At 38.8% G+C, this 13,902-nt stretch overlaps 1 non-coding gene across 1 annotated transcript; it reads left to right on the forward strand.

The window, feature by feature from the left end:
- The first annotated feature begins 400 nt into the window (after positions 1-400).
- On the forward strand, positions 401-508 carry LOC112732064 (small nucleolar RNA R71). The gene has a single exon (XR_003167805.1). It is a non-coding gene; the product is annotated as a small nucleolar RNA R71 (small nucleolar RNA).
- Positions 509-13,902: the final 13,394 nt, after the last annotated feature.

Below are 13,902 nucleotides of genomic sequence, written 5' to 3' on the forward strand. Positions count from 1 at the left end.
CATAAGGTTCACCTAAGTAATTCCCCTCTACTATTGCAGGGTTCTCAGGATCATAAGCTTCTTCTTCATAAGAAGCCTCTTGAGTACTGTTGGATGCAGCTTGCATTCCATGCAGACTCTAAGAGATCATATTGACTTGCTGAGTCAATATTTTATTCTGAGCCAATATGGCATTCAGAGTATCAACTTCAAGAACTCCCTTCTTCATAGGCGTCCTATTACTCACAGGATTCCTTTCAGAAGTGTACATGAACTGGTTATTAGTAACCATGTCAATGAGTTCTTGAGCTTCTGCAGGCGTTTTCTTTAGGTGAATGGATCCACCTGCAGAAGTGTCCAGTGACATCTTTGATAGCTCAGATAAACCATCATAGAATATATCCAGGATGGTCCATTCTGAAAGCATGTCAGAAGGACACTTTTTGGTCAACTGTTTGTATCTTTCCCAAGCTTCATAGAGGGATTCACCTTCTTTCTGTTTGAAGGTCTGAATATCCACTCTAAGCTTGCTCAGATTTTGAGGAGGAAAGAACTTGGCTAAGAAAGCCTTGACCAGCTTATCCCAAGAGTTCAGGCTATCTTTAGGTTGAGAATCCAACCATATTCTAGCTCTGTCTCTTACAGCAAAAGGGAAAAGCATGAGCCTGTAGACTTCAGGATCTACTCCATTAGTCTTAACAGTATCACATATCTGCAAGAATTCAGTTAAGAACTGAAAAGGATCTTCAGATGGAAGTCCATGAAACTTGCAGTGCTGTTGCATCAGAGAAACTAATTGAGGTTTCAGCTCAAAGTTGTTTGCTCCAATGGCAGGAATGGAGATGCTTCTTCCATGTAAATTGGAATTAGGTGCAGTAAAGTCACCAAGCATCTTCCTTACATTATTATTATTTTCGGCTGCCATCTCCTTTTCCTGTTCGAAAATTTCTGAAAGGTTATTTCTGGATTGTTGTAATTTAGCTTCTCTTAATTTTCTCTTCAGAGTCCTTTCAGGTTCTGGATCTGCCTTAACAAGAATATTCTTGTCCTTGCTCCTGCTCATATGACAAAGAAGAGGGCACAGAAAAAATAATAATAATAATATGGATCCTTTATACCACAGTATAGAGATCCCTTTGTGAGTGGAAGAAAAGAGGGGGAGATAAGGAATGTAATGTAATGGAAGAAACACAACTGTGAGGAGGGTTGAGATGTGAGATGAGATGAGATGTTAGTAAATGAATAAATAAATAGAATAAGATGGGAGAGGAAGAATTTTCGAAAAATATTTTTGAAAAAGAGTTAGTGATTTTCGAAAATGGTTTTTGAAAAATGTTAGTATTTTTCGAAAATTTTTAAAATCAAAAATAAAAATAAGAATAATTAGTTAATTAAAAAGAAATTTTTGAAAAAGAGGGAAGATATTTTTGAAAATTAGAGAGAGAGAGTTAGTTAGGTAGTTTTGAAAAAGTTAAGAAACAAACAAAAAGTTAGTTAGTTAGTTGAAACAAATTTTGAAAAGATAAGAAGTTAGGAGGTTAGAAAAGATATTTTGAAACCAACTTTTTGAAAAAGGTAAGATAAGAAGATATTTTAGAAATTAGTTTTGAAAAAGATTTGATTTTTAAAATCTCAATTAATGACTTGATTCATAAGAAATCACAAGATATGATTCTAGAACTTAAAGTTTGAATCTTTCTTAACAAGCAAGTAACAAACTTCAAATTTTTGAATCAAAACATTAATTGATTATGTTATTTTCGAAAATTTGATATAAAAATAAGAAAAAGATTTTTGAAAAATATTTTTGGAATTTTCGAAAATAACTAAGAATTTTGAAAAAGATTTGATTTTTGAAAAAGATTTTGAAAAAGATAAGATTTTCAAATTGAAAATTTGATTTGACTCATGAGAAACAATTTGATTTAAAAATTTTTGAAAAAGTCAATCCAAATTTTCGAATTTGATGAGAGAAAATGGGAAAGATATTTTTTTTTATTTTTTGAAATTTTTATGATGAGAGAGAAAAACACTAAAGAGATGCAATGCATGAAATTTTTAGATCAAAACATGTGATGCATGCAAGAATGCTATGAATGTCAAGATGAACACCAAGAACACTATGAATGTCAAGATGAACATCATAGACACAATTTTGAAAAATTTTTTAATGCAAAGAAAACATGCAAGACACCAAACTTAGAATTCTTTAATGCTTAGACACTAAGAATTCAAAAATGCATATGAAAAACAATAAAAGACACAAAACAAAAAATCATCAAGATCAAACAAGAAGACTTACCAAGAACAACTTGAAGATCATGAAGAACACTATGAATGCATGATATTTTCGAAAAATGCAAGATGCACATGCAAATGACACCAAACTTATGATATGACTCAAGACTCAAACAAGAACACAAAAATATTTTTGATTTTTCGAAAATTAATAGAAAAAGGAAAATAAGGATTCCTAAATTTTTAATATGAATTCCAGGAATCTTGCATTCTTAGTCTAAAGCTTCAGTCCAGGAATTAGACATGGCTCACTAGCCAGCCAAGCTTTCAAAGAAAGCTCCAGTCCAAAACACTAGACATGGCCAATGGCCAGCCAAGCTTAAGCATGTAAATCAGGAACAGCAGCAGGTGGATTAACAACAACTAGCTTGCTCTTGATAACAAATTGCTGCCTCAGTCCAAATGAATTTAGACATGGCTTTTACAGCCAGCCAGGCTTCACATGCTTCATGAAACACTAGAATTCATTCTTTAAAAATTTTGAATAAATTTTTTTTTTCGAAAACAGGTGAGAAAATTTTGAAATATTTTTGAAAAATTTTTGAAAAGAAAACAAAAAGAAAATTACCTAATCTGAGCAACAAGATGAACCGTCAGTTGTCCAAACTCGAACAATCCCCGGCAACGGCGCCAAAAACTTGGTACGCGGAATCGTGATTACACTTTAATTATGTAAAATTCATTGCTCTTTCTTTCCCTGGAAATGGCGCCAAAAACATGATGCCAAGACCATGGTTCACAACTCCGTGTAACTAACCAGCAAGTGCACTGGGTCGTCCAAGTAATACCTTACGTGAGTAAGGGTCGAATCCCACGGAGATTGTTGGTATGAAGCAAGCTATGGTCACCTTGCAAATCTCAGTTAGGCAGATATAAATTGATAATGGTGTTTTCGAATAATAATTAATAGAATAGGGATAGAAATACTTATGTAATTCATTGGTGAGAATTTCAGATAACTGAATGGAGATGCTTTCATTCCTCTGAACCTCTGCTTTCCTGCTATCTTCATCCAATCAGTCTTACTCCTTTCTATGGCTGGCTTTATGTGATACATCACCACTGTCAATGGCTACTTTTGGTCATCTCTCGGGAAAATGATCCAATGCCCTGTCACGGCATGGCTAATCGTCTGGAGGCATCACCCTTGTCAATGGCTTCATCTTATCCTCTCAGTGAAAATGGTCAACGTACCCTGTCACGGCACGGCTATTCATCTGTCGGTTCTCGATCATGCTGGAATAGGATTTACTATCCTTTTGCGTCTGTCACTAACGCCCTGCAATCGCGAGTTTGGAGCTCGTCACAGTCATTCATTCATTGAATCCTACTCGGAATACCACAGACAAGGTTTAGACCTTCCGGATTCTCTTGAATGCCGCCATCATTCTAGCTTACGCCACGAAGATTCTGATTAAGAGATCTAAGAGATACTCATTCAGTTGAAGGTAGAACGGGAGTGGTTGTCAGGCACGCGTTCATAGGGAATGATGATGATTGTCACGTTCATCACATTCAGATTGAAGTACAAATGAATATCTTAGAAGCGAAATAAGAAGAATTAAATAGAAAATAGTAGTACTTTGCATTAATCTTTGAGGAACAGCAGAGCTCCACACCTTAATCTATGGAGTGTAGAAACTCTACCGTTAAAAATACATAAGTGAAAGGTCCAGGCATGGACGAGATGGCCAGCACCCTAAAATGTGATCACAGGATCCAAATACAATCCAGGATCCAGGATTGTCAAAAAGACGTCTTATACAATAGTGAAAGGTCCTATTTATAATAAACTAGCTACTAGGGTTTATAGAAGTAAGTAATTGATGCATAAATCCACTTCCGGGGCCCACTTGGTGTGTGCTTGGGCTGAGCTTGAGTGTTGCACGTGTAGAGGTCCTTCTTGGAGTTGAACGCCAGCTTTTGTGCCAGTTTGGGCGTTCAACTCTGGTTTTGGCTCCTTTTCTGGCGCTGGACGCCAGATTTGGGCAGAAAGCTAGCGTTGAATACCAGTTTACGTCATCTATTATTAGCCAAAGTATGGACTATTATATATTGCTGGAAAGCCCTAGAAGTCTACTTTCCAACACAATTGGAAGCGCGCCATTTTGAGTTCTGTAGCTCCAGAAAATTGACTTTGAGTGTAGGGAGGTCAGAATCCAACAGCATCAGCAGTCCTTCTTCAACCTCTGAATCTGATTTTTGCTCAAGCCCCTCAATTTCAGCCAGAAAATACCTGAAATTACAGAAAAACACACAAACTCATAGTAAAGTCCAGAAATGTGAATTTAACATAAAAACTAATGAAAACATCCCTAAAAGTAACTAGATCCTACTAAAAACATACTAAAAACAATGCCAAAAAGCGTATAAATTATCCGCTCATCATGAAGTCACAAAAACAACTACAAAATTAAAGCGGAATCAAAAACAACATTAAAAAATAGAACACCCTGGAAGACAGGCTTACTGGCGTTTAAACGCCAGTAAGGATAGCAGAATGGGCGTTTAACGCCCAGCCTGGCAGCGTTCTGGGCATTAAATGCCAGAATGGGCAGCACTCTGGGCGTTTAACTCCAGAAAGGGCTGTCTTGCATCTGACTAGCGTTAAACGCCAGAAATGGGCATCTGGCTGGTGTTTTACGCCAGGAAAGGGTGTCTGGCTGGCGTTAAATGCCAGATTTGGCACACAATGGGCGTTTAAACGCCAGAATGGTGCAGGGACTCGAATTCCTTGACACCTCAGGATCTATGGACCCCCATAGGATCCCCACCTACCCCCCTCTTCTTCTCTCCTCTTCACACCTTTCCATGACACTCTTCCCCATACACCCTTCACCAATCACCTCAATACCTCTTTCCCAAACACCCTTGACCTATCAATTCCTACCCCCTTCTCCATACTCTCTTCACCACTCACATCCATCCATCATTAAACCCCACCTACCTCACCATTCATATTCAAACCATTTCCCTTCCAAACCCACCACACATCTCCATCTCCTCCATTTCTTCTTCTTCTCCTCCTTTCTTTCTTCTTTTGCTCGAGGATGAGTAAATATTTTAAGTTTGGTGTGGAAAAAGCCCCACTTTTTGTTTTTTCATAGCCACTAATAGCACCTAAGGCCGGATAAATCTCTAGAAAGAGGAAAGAAAAGGCAATTGCTTCCACCTCCGAGTCATGGGAGATGGAAAGATTCATCTCAAAAGCCCATCACTAAGAAAAGGATGGAGCAAACAAGAGAGCTCACTCATGGATCTCAGCAAGAGCATGAGAAAATTCCTCATCATGAAATCCTTGAGATACCTCAAGGGATGCACTTCCCTCCACACAACTATTGGGAGCAAATCAATACTTTTTTAGGAGATTTGAGTTCCAACATGGAGCAACTAAGAATGGAGCACCAAGAGCACTCCATCATCCTCCATGAAATTAGAGAAGACCAAAAGGCCATGAGAAAGGAGCAACAAAGACAAGGAAGAGACATAGAGGAGCTCAAGCACTCCATAAGATCTTCAAGAGGAAGAACAAGCCGCCATCACTAAGGTGGACCCGTTCTTTAATTTCCTTGTTCTTATTTTTCTGTTTTTCGAATTTTTATGCTTTATGTTTATCTATGTTTGTGTCTTTATTATATGATCATTAGTGTCTAGTGCCTATGCTTTAAAGTTATGAATGTCCTATGAATCCTTCACCTTTCTTGAATAAAAAATGCTTTTACTTGAAAAAGAACAAGAAGTACATGAATTTCAAATTTTAAATAGTTTAATTATTTTGATGTGGTGGCAATACTTTTTGTTTTCTGAAGGTATGCTTGAACAGTGCATATTTTTGAATTTGTTGTTTATGAATGTTAAAATTGTTGGCTCTTGAAAAAATAATGAAAAAGGAGAAATGTTATTGATAATCTGAAAAATCATAAAATTGATTCTTGAAGCAAGAAAAAGCATTGAAAAGCAAAGCTTGTGAAAAAAAATTGGCGAAAAAAAATAATAAAGAAAAAGAAAGAAAAAGAAAAAGCAAGCAGAAAAAGCCAATAAAAAGGCAAGGATAAAAAGGATCCAAGGCTTTGAGCATTAATGGATAGGAGGGCCCAAAGGAATAAAATCATGGCCTAAGCGGCTAAACCAAGCTGTCCCTAACCATGTGCTTGTGGCGTGAAGGTGTCAAGTGAAAAGTTTGAGACTGAGCGGTTAAAGTCGTGATCCAAAGCAAAAAGAGTGTGCTTAAGAGCTCTGGACACCTCTAACTGGGGACTCTAGCAAAGTTGAGTCACAATCTAAAAAGGTTCACCCAGTTATGTGTCTATGGCATTTATGTATCCGGTGGTAATACTGGAAAACAAAATGCTTAGGGTCACGGCCAAGACTCATAAAGTAATTGTGTTCAAGAATCAACATACTGAACTAGGAGAATCAATAACACTATCTGCATTCTGAGTTCCTATAGATGCCAATCATTCTGAACTTCAAAGGATAAAAGGAGATGCCAAAACTGTTCAGAAGCCAAAAAGTTACTAGCCCCGCTCATCTAATTAAAACTGATCTTCATAGATGTTTTCGGAATTTATTGTATATTCTCTTCTTTTTATCCTATTTTGTTTTTATTTGCTTGTGGACAAGCAACAATTTAAGTTTGGTATTGTGATGAGCGGATAATTTATACCCTTTTTTGCACTGTTTTTATATAGTTTTTAGTATGTTTTAGTTAGTTTTTATTATATTTTTATTAGTTTTTAGTCAAAAATCACATTTCTGGACTTTACTATGAGTTTGTGTGTTTTTCTATGATTTCAGGTATTTTCTGCTAAAATTGAGGGACTTGAGCAAAAATCTGATTCAGAGGCTGAAAAATGATTGCAGATGTTGTTGGATTCTGACCTCCCTGCACTCGAAGTGGATTTTCTAGAGCTATAGAAGCCCAATTGGCGCGCTCTCAATTGTATTGGAAAGTAGACATCCTGGGCTTTCCCACAATATATAATAGTCCATACGTTTCCCGAGATTTGATGGCCCAAACTGGCGTTCAAAGTCTGCCTAAAAATTCTGGCGTAAAACGCCCAAACTGGCACCAAAGCTGGCGTTTAACTCCAAGAACAGCCTAAGCACGAAAAAGCTTCAATGCTCAGCCCAAGCACACACCAAGTGGGCCCCAAAAGTGGATTTCTGTATTATCTGTACTTAGTTACTCATTTTTTGTAAACCCTAGTAACTAGTTTAGTATAAATAGCACTTTTTACTATTGTATTCGCATGCTAGGAGGCTGGCCACACGGCCATGCCTAATCTTTTGATCATGTTTTGATGATTGAACCCTCTTTGGGAGGCTAGCCTCATGGCCATGCCTAGATCTTTTCACTTATGTATTTTCTACGGTGGAGTTTCTACACCCCATAGATTAAGGTGTGGAGCTCTGCTGTTCCTCATGAATTAATGCAAAGTACTATTGTTCTTCTATTCAATTCAAGCTTATTCTTATTCTAAGATATTCACTCGCACTTAAACCTGATGAATGTGATGATCTGTGACACTCATCATCATTCTCACTTATGAACGCGTGCCTAACAACCACTTTCATTCTATCTGCAATAGCTTGAGTGTGTATCTCTTGGCCTCCTGGTCCACGATGCATGGTTGCCTCTCCTGACAACAGAGCCTTCCATTCCGTGAGATCAGAGTCTTTGTGGTATAAGCTAGAATCACTTGGCAGCATTCTTGAGATCCAGAAAGTCTAAACCTTGTTTGTGGTATTCCGAGTAAGATCTGAGATGGGATGACTGTGACGAGCTTCAAACCTGCGAATGTTAGGCGTAGTGACAGTGTGCAAAAGGACAATGGTCCTATTCCGACGATAGCGGGAACCGACAGATGATTAGCTGTGCGGTGACAGTGCATATGGATTTATTTTCATCCGAGAGGATCATACAGCTTGCCATGGAAGGAGGTAACGCATGGTTGGAAGAAGGCAGTAGGAAAGCAGAGGTTCAGAAGCAACAAAGCATCTTCATACGCTTATCTGAAATTCCTACCAATGAATTACATAAGTATTTCTATCTTATTTTATGCTTTATTTATATTTTAATTATCAAAACTTCATAACCAATTTAATCCGCCTGACTGAGATTTACAAAGATGACCATAGCTTGCTTCATGCCGACAGTCTCTGTGGGATCAACCCTTACTCACGTAAGGTATTACTTGGACACCCAGTGCACTTGCTGGTTAGTTGCATCGGAGTTGTGAATAAAAGTGTGAATCACAATTTCGTGCACCATATACAAATGCAATAAGGAAAATAGGATGAAAGAGAATAAGGATGAAAAATTAAAGAAATGAAGAGGAAGAAAGTAAGAAAGGAGGAAGAGAGAAGTAGAAAGGAGAAAAAAAGAAGTAGGAATTGAAAAATAGGGCGCGACGTGTGCGCGCGCAAACCGGAATGGCCATGCGACGCGTAAGCGTCGCCCATGCATACGCGTAGGTGCCCGAAGAAGAAAAGTGACGCGCGAGCGTCAGTCACGCGTGCGTGACAACCCGCGCGATTCCAGCACAGTGGCAGCCCAACTTTCTGTTCAATTCGCTCTTGACGCCGATTTTCATGCCCACGCGTATGCGTCGCTTACACTTACGCGTGGGTTGAAAAATTTGCAGGGGATGCGTACGCGTGGGTCTGGCTGTGCGCCTAGCACCCCTCCAGCTCGGCTCTCGCGTAACTCTCTGTTCATTTTCAATATGTTGCGCATATGCATACGACGCGTGCGCGTCGTAGACGCTTGCGCGTCGATTCCCTCTTTTTTTTTTTTTGCAAAATAAAAGTAAATATGCAGAACTGGAAATTAAAACGTACATAAATAAATTAAAACTAATAAAAAGGAGGATGATACCATGGTGGGTTGTCTCCCACCTAGCACTTTTAGTTATTGTCCTTAAGTTGGACATTTGATGAGCTCCTTGTCATGGTGGCTTGTGCTTGAATTCATCCTGAAACTTTCACCAATGCTTGGACTTGGAATAATCTTCATCATTCTCAAGTGAATTTGCTAAGCCTTGAGGGAGTTCTTCACAAGCTTTGAGCTCCCAAAGTCGATCCTCCTTTATGCTCGGATCCCAAATCTTGTATCTACACCCGTCTGTAAGTTGATCATCATGATTCCATCCGGGTGGTTTAGCCTTGGAATTCTCGTGTAAGCTCCCAAACATCCTCCTGGACCCATTCACTTTGGTTCTACACCAACCATTGTTATCAAACTTTGAGCGTGCAACCATCATGAGCCTAGAGTGATGCTTCCAACCACCACACAATTTCCCCTTACTCTTCAATCCGCAGAGAGCTCTAAGTTGAGCATCCGTCTCAAGCAAACCATAGTCAAGTGGGAAAGTAAGGGTTAAGGATAAGAATTTTACCCACTTAAAAGTTGTATTGGATGGTAATGGCTTTGGGAGAGGTGTTTCTATTGATCTTGCAAGCTCCACTCCCTTGTGTTCTTTCTTGACAACTTCCACCTCTTTGCAAGCTTCTTTAATTTCAACCTCTTTCTCTTGGTAGCTCTTTGCAAATTCAATCTCTTATTCATTGCTTACCAAGGGCATGGGAGGTTGTGCCTCTTCTTCTTTAATCTCCATCTCTTGATCAACCTCTTCAAAGTCTTCAACCATGATATGCCTTGGAGGTTGTACACCCTCCTCAACATCAAATTCAAACGTCTTGGAAGGATGCTCTATGACTTGACTTTCCCATGGAGGTTCCACATCTCCAAAGTCTTTAACCACTTCCTCTTTTTTGATAATTTCGGCCTTCTCCACTTGCTCTAATACAAAATCAAACTCCTCCTTGATGTCACTTAGTGTAGAGTTGTCTTCAATGATGGAGCTTCCCTCTTGTCCAACCTTCACTAATTCGTCAACTACTTCATCTTCAAGGGTCTCTCCTATACCTCCATGGTGCACGAAATTGTGATCATCAATGGCGCCATCAACATGGTACGCTCAATTGTAATCTCAACTTTTTATCACAACTTCGCACAACTAACCAGCAAGTGCACTGGGTCGTCCAAGTAATAAACCTTACGTGAGTAAGGGTCGATCCCACGGAGATTGTTGGTATGAAGCAAGCTATGGTCACCTTGTAAATCTCAGTCAGGCGGATATAAAATAGTTATGGAGTTTTCGAAAATAAATAATAAACTAAGGATAGAAATACTTATGTAAATCATTGGTGAGAATTTCAGATAAGCGCATAGAGATGCTCTCGTCCCTCTGAACCTCTGCTTTCCTGCTATCTTCATCCAATCAGTCTTACTCCTTTCTATGGCTGGCTTTATATAAGGGCATCACCGTTGTCAATGGCTACATCCCATCCTCTTGTGAAAATGGTCCAAATGCTCTGTCACAGCACGGCTAATCATCTGAGGTTCTCAATCATACTGGAATAGGATTCACCCTCCTTTTGCGTCTGTCACTACGCCCAGCACTCGCGAGTTTGAAGCTTGTCACAGTCATTCAATCCCTGAATCCTACTCGGAATACCACAGACAAGTTTTAGACTTTCCGGATTCTCATGAATGCCGCCATCAATCTAGCTTACACCACGAAGATTCTGATTAAGAGATCTAAGAGATACTCATTCAATCTAAGGTAGAACGGAAGTGGTTGTCAGGCACGCGTTCATAGGGAATGATGATGATTGTCACGTTCATCACATTCAGGTTGAAGTGCGAATGAATATCTTAGAAGTGGAATAAGTTGAATTGAATAGAAAAACAGTAGTACTTTGCATTAATCTTTGAGGAACAGCAGAGCTCCACACCTTAATCTATGGAGTGCAGAAACTCTACCGTATGAAAATACATAATGAAAGGTCCAGGCATGGCCAAATGGCCAGCCCCCAAACGTGATCAATAGATCAAAATATAATCCAAAGATGTCAAATACAATAGTAAAAAGTCCTATTTATACTAAACTAGTTACTAGGGTTTACAGAAGTAAGTAATTGATGCATAAATCCACTTCCGGGGCCCACTTGGTGTGTGCTTGGGCTGAGCTTGAAGTCTACACGTGGAGAGGTTATTCTTGGAGTTGAACGCCAGCTTTTGTGCCAGTTTGGGCGTTGAACTCCACTTTGCAACTTGTTTCTGGCGCTGGACGCCAGAATTGGGCAGAGAGCTGGCGTTGAACGCCAGTTTGCATCGTCTAAACTTGGTCAAAGTATAAACTATTATATATTGCTGGAAAGCCCTGGATGTCTAATTTCCAACGCAATTAGAAGCGCGCTATTTTGAGTTCTGTAGCTCCAGAAAATCTACTTTGAGTGCAGGGAGGTCAGAATCCAACAGCATCAGCAGTCCTTCTTCAACCTATGAATCTGATTTTTGCTCAAGTCCCTCAATTTCAGCCAGAAAATACCTGAAATCACAGAAAAACACACAAACTCATAGTAAAGTCCAGAAATGTAAATTTAACATAAAAACTAATAAAAACATCCCTAAAAGTAACTAGATTCTACTAAAAACATACTAAAAACAATGCCAAAAAGCGTATAAATTATCCGCTCATCACTCCACCTTTTGGGCCTCCTCTTGCTTCTTTTGAAGTATGAATTCATGAAACCGATCCATTACGTCCCTAAGACGATCCTTCTCTCTTGTTCCATGTCACTAGCATAATTGGGATCGTGTTGCTCTTGGATTGATGGATGTGGGTGCTCTTCCATGGAGGGTGGTGGTGGGATGGACAAATCATTATGTGGTTGAAAAGGAAGTGCACCAGAGCTTGAGGGTTGAATATTGGGGGTAAATGATGAATCCATGCGGGATATAAGACCTTGGAGATTAGTGGTTAGACCAGTGAAAGTAGAGGTAAGTGTGGTTTGAAGCTCTATTTGCCCTTGGCGAATAACACTAAAGGTGTTGTCATCCAGTGGAGGTTGGAGTGGATGGGAGGGTTCATTATTTTGGAGAAAGGGTTCATAATAGGAAGGTGGTTTTTCTTGGGAAGGGTATGGAGATGGTGAATATTGAGGTGGTGGTTCATGAGAGTAATTATGTTGGAGTTGGGGTGGTTCTATGTATGGTTCGTATGGTTCATATGGTGGTTGGTATGGTGGATAAGGGTTAGGGTCATATGGAGGTGAATGGTGAAAAGGGGCTTGTGAGTAGGGTGGTTCAAAGCTATGTTGAGGAAGTGGTCCATAGGTATGTGGTGGTGGTTGGTGACACGTACAAGAAGGACTACCACATCCATTCGATTGGTATGCATTAGGATTGGAGTTATACCTGTATGAGACCGGAGGAGGTTGTTGCCAAGAAGGTTGTTCGTAAGCTTGAGGCTCCTTCCACCTTTGATTGTCCCATCCTTGATGCATGTTCTCATTATAGCTTCCATTTCCTGCAACATAGTTTGAACCAAACTCATAGCCAAAGGGGTGAGAATTCATAGTAGCTAATAAAAATAAAAACTAATAAAAATAAGCAGCTAAGTCCTAAAACTAACGAAAAACCAACAAATAAGCAAAGAGCAAATATTTACAATAACCAATAATAAGGCACACGTTTGCAATTCCTCGGCAACGGCGCCATTTTGATGAATGGATTTTGATGGTAAAGAATTCACAATAAATTCTCGTTGCTAGTATAGTTTCTAAACCAACAAAGAATCCTTTCATACAAAAATTTGGTTGTCACAAGTACAAACCCCTAAAAATAATGACCGAAGTATTCAAACCTCGGGTCGTCTCTCAAAGGAATTGCAGGGAGGTGTTCTTGTTATTGGTTATGAGTTGTATATTTTGGGGTTTTGGATTAAGAAACAAGAAAAGTAAATTGCAAAGGAAACAAACTAATAACTATAAAAGCTCTTGGCAAAGAATGAGAATTGGAAGTCCTATCCTTATTATCGTCCTCAATAGTGATGAGAATTGTTCATTGCTCCCACTTAGTTAACCTTCTAATTATGAAAGAAAGTCAAGTGGATGAATCAATTTGATTTCTCAAGTCCTAGTAAACTCCTAAGGAAAGACTAGCTTTAATGGAATCCAAATCAACTAGCAACTTTCAATTATCAATTAACAAAGGAGTTTGATAACTCAAGTGTCATCAATTACTCAACCAAAGCCAAGAGGAGATAAGTCTAGTCTAGAATCCAACCAAACACTTTGTCAAACACTTGGTAGGCACAAAATAAAAACATAGAAAATCAATAAGAGAATATGAAATCCAAACAACCAATTGCAAGTATCAATAACATAAATCGAAGAAAGCAATCATAAATATGAAATACCTCAAATTGCATTAATATGGAAATTGAATCTAACATGGAGAAGTCATAAACCAAATTGGGAATATAGAGAAATCAACAAGAGAAGTAAAATAAACCAACATACTAGAACAAATAAGAGTAGAAGAAACCTAAATTGGAATAGAGTAGAAATCAAAAATTGAAAATAGCTAAACCTAAAATCCTAAAACCTAGAGCGAGGAGAAAGCCTCTCTCTCTAGAAAACTACATCTAAAACATAAAATTATTCGAATGTTTGTTGTGTTGTGAATGAATGTGATTCCCCCACTCTGCAGCCTCTAATCTGTGTTTTTCGAGCTTGAAACTGGGCCAAAAACAGCCCAGAAATCACCCCAGT

The sequence above is a fragment of the Arachis hypogaea genome, chromosome 12 (genome assembly GCF_003086295.3).
Source record: "Arachis hypogaea cultivar Tifrunner chromosome 12, arahy.Tifrunner.gnm2.J5K5, whole genome shotgun sequence".
In the NCBI taxonomy this organism is placed as follows: Eukaryota; Viridiplantae; Streptophyta; class Magnoliopsida; order Fabales; family Fabaceae; genus Arachis; species Arachis hypogaea.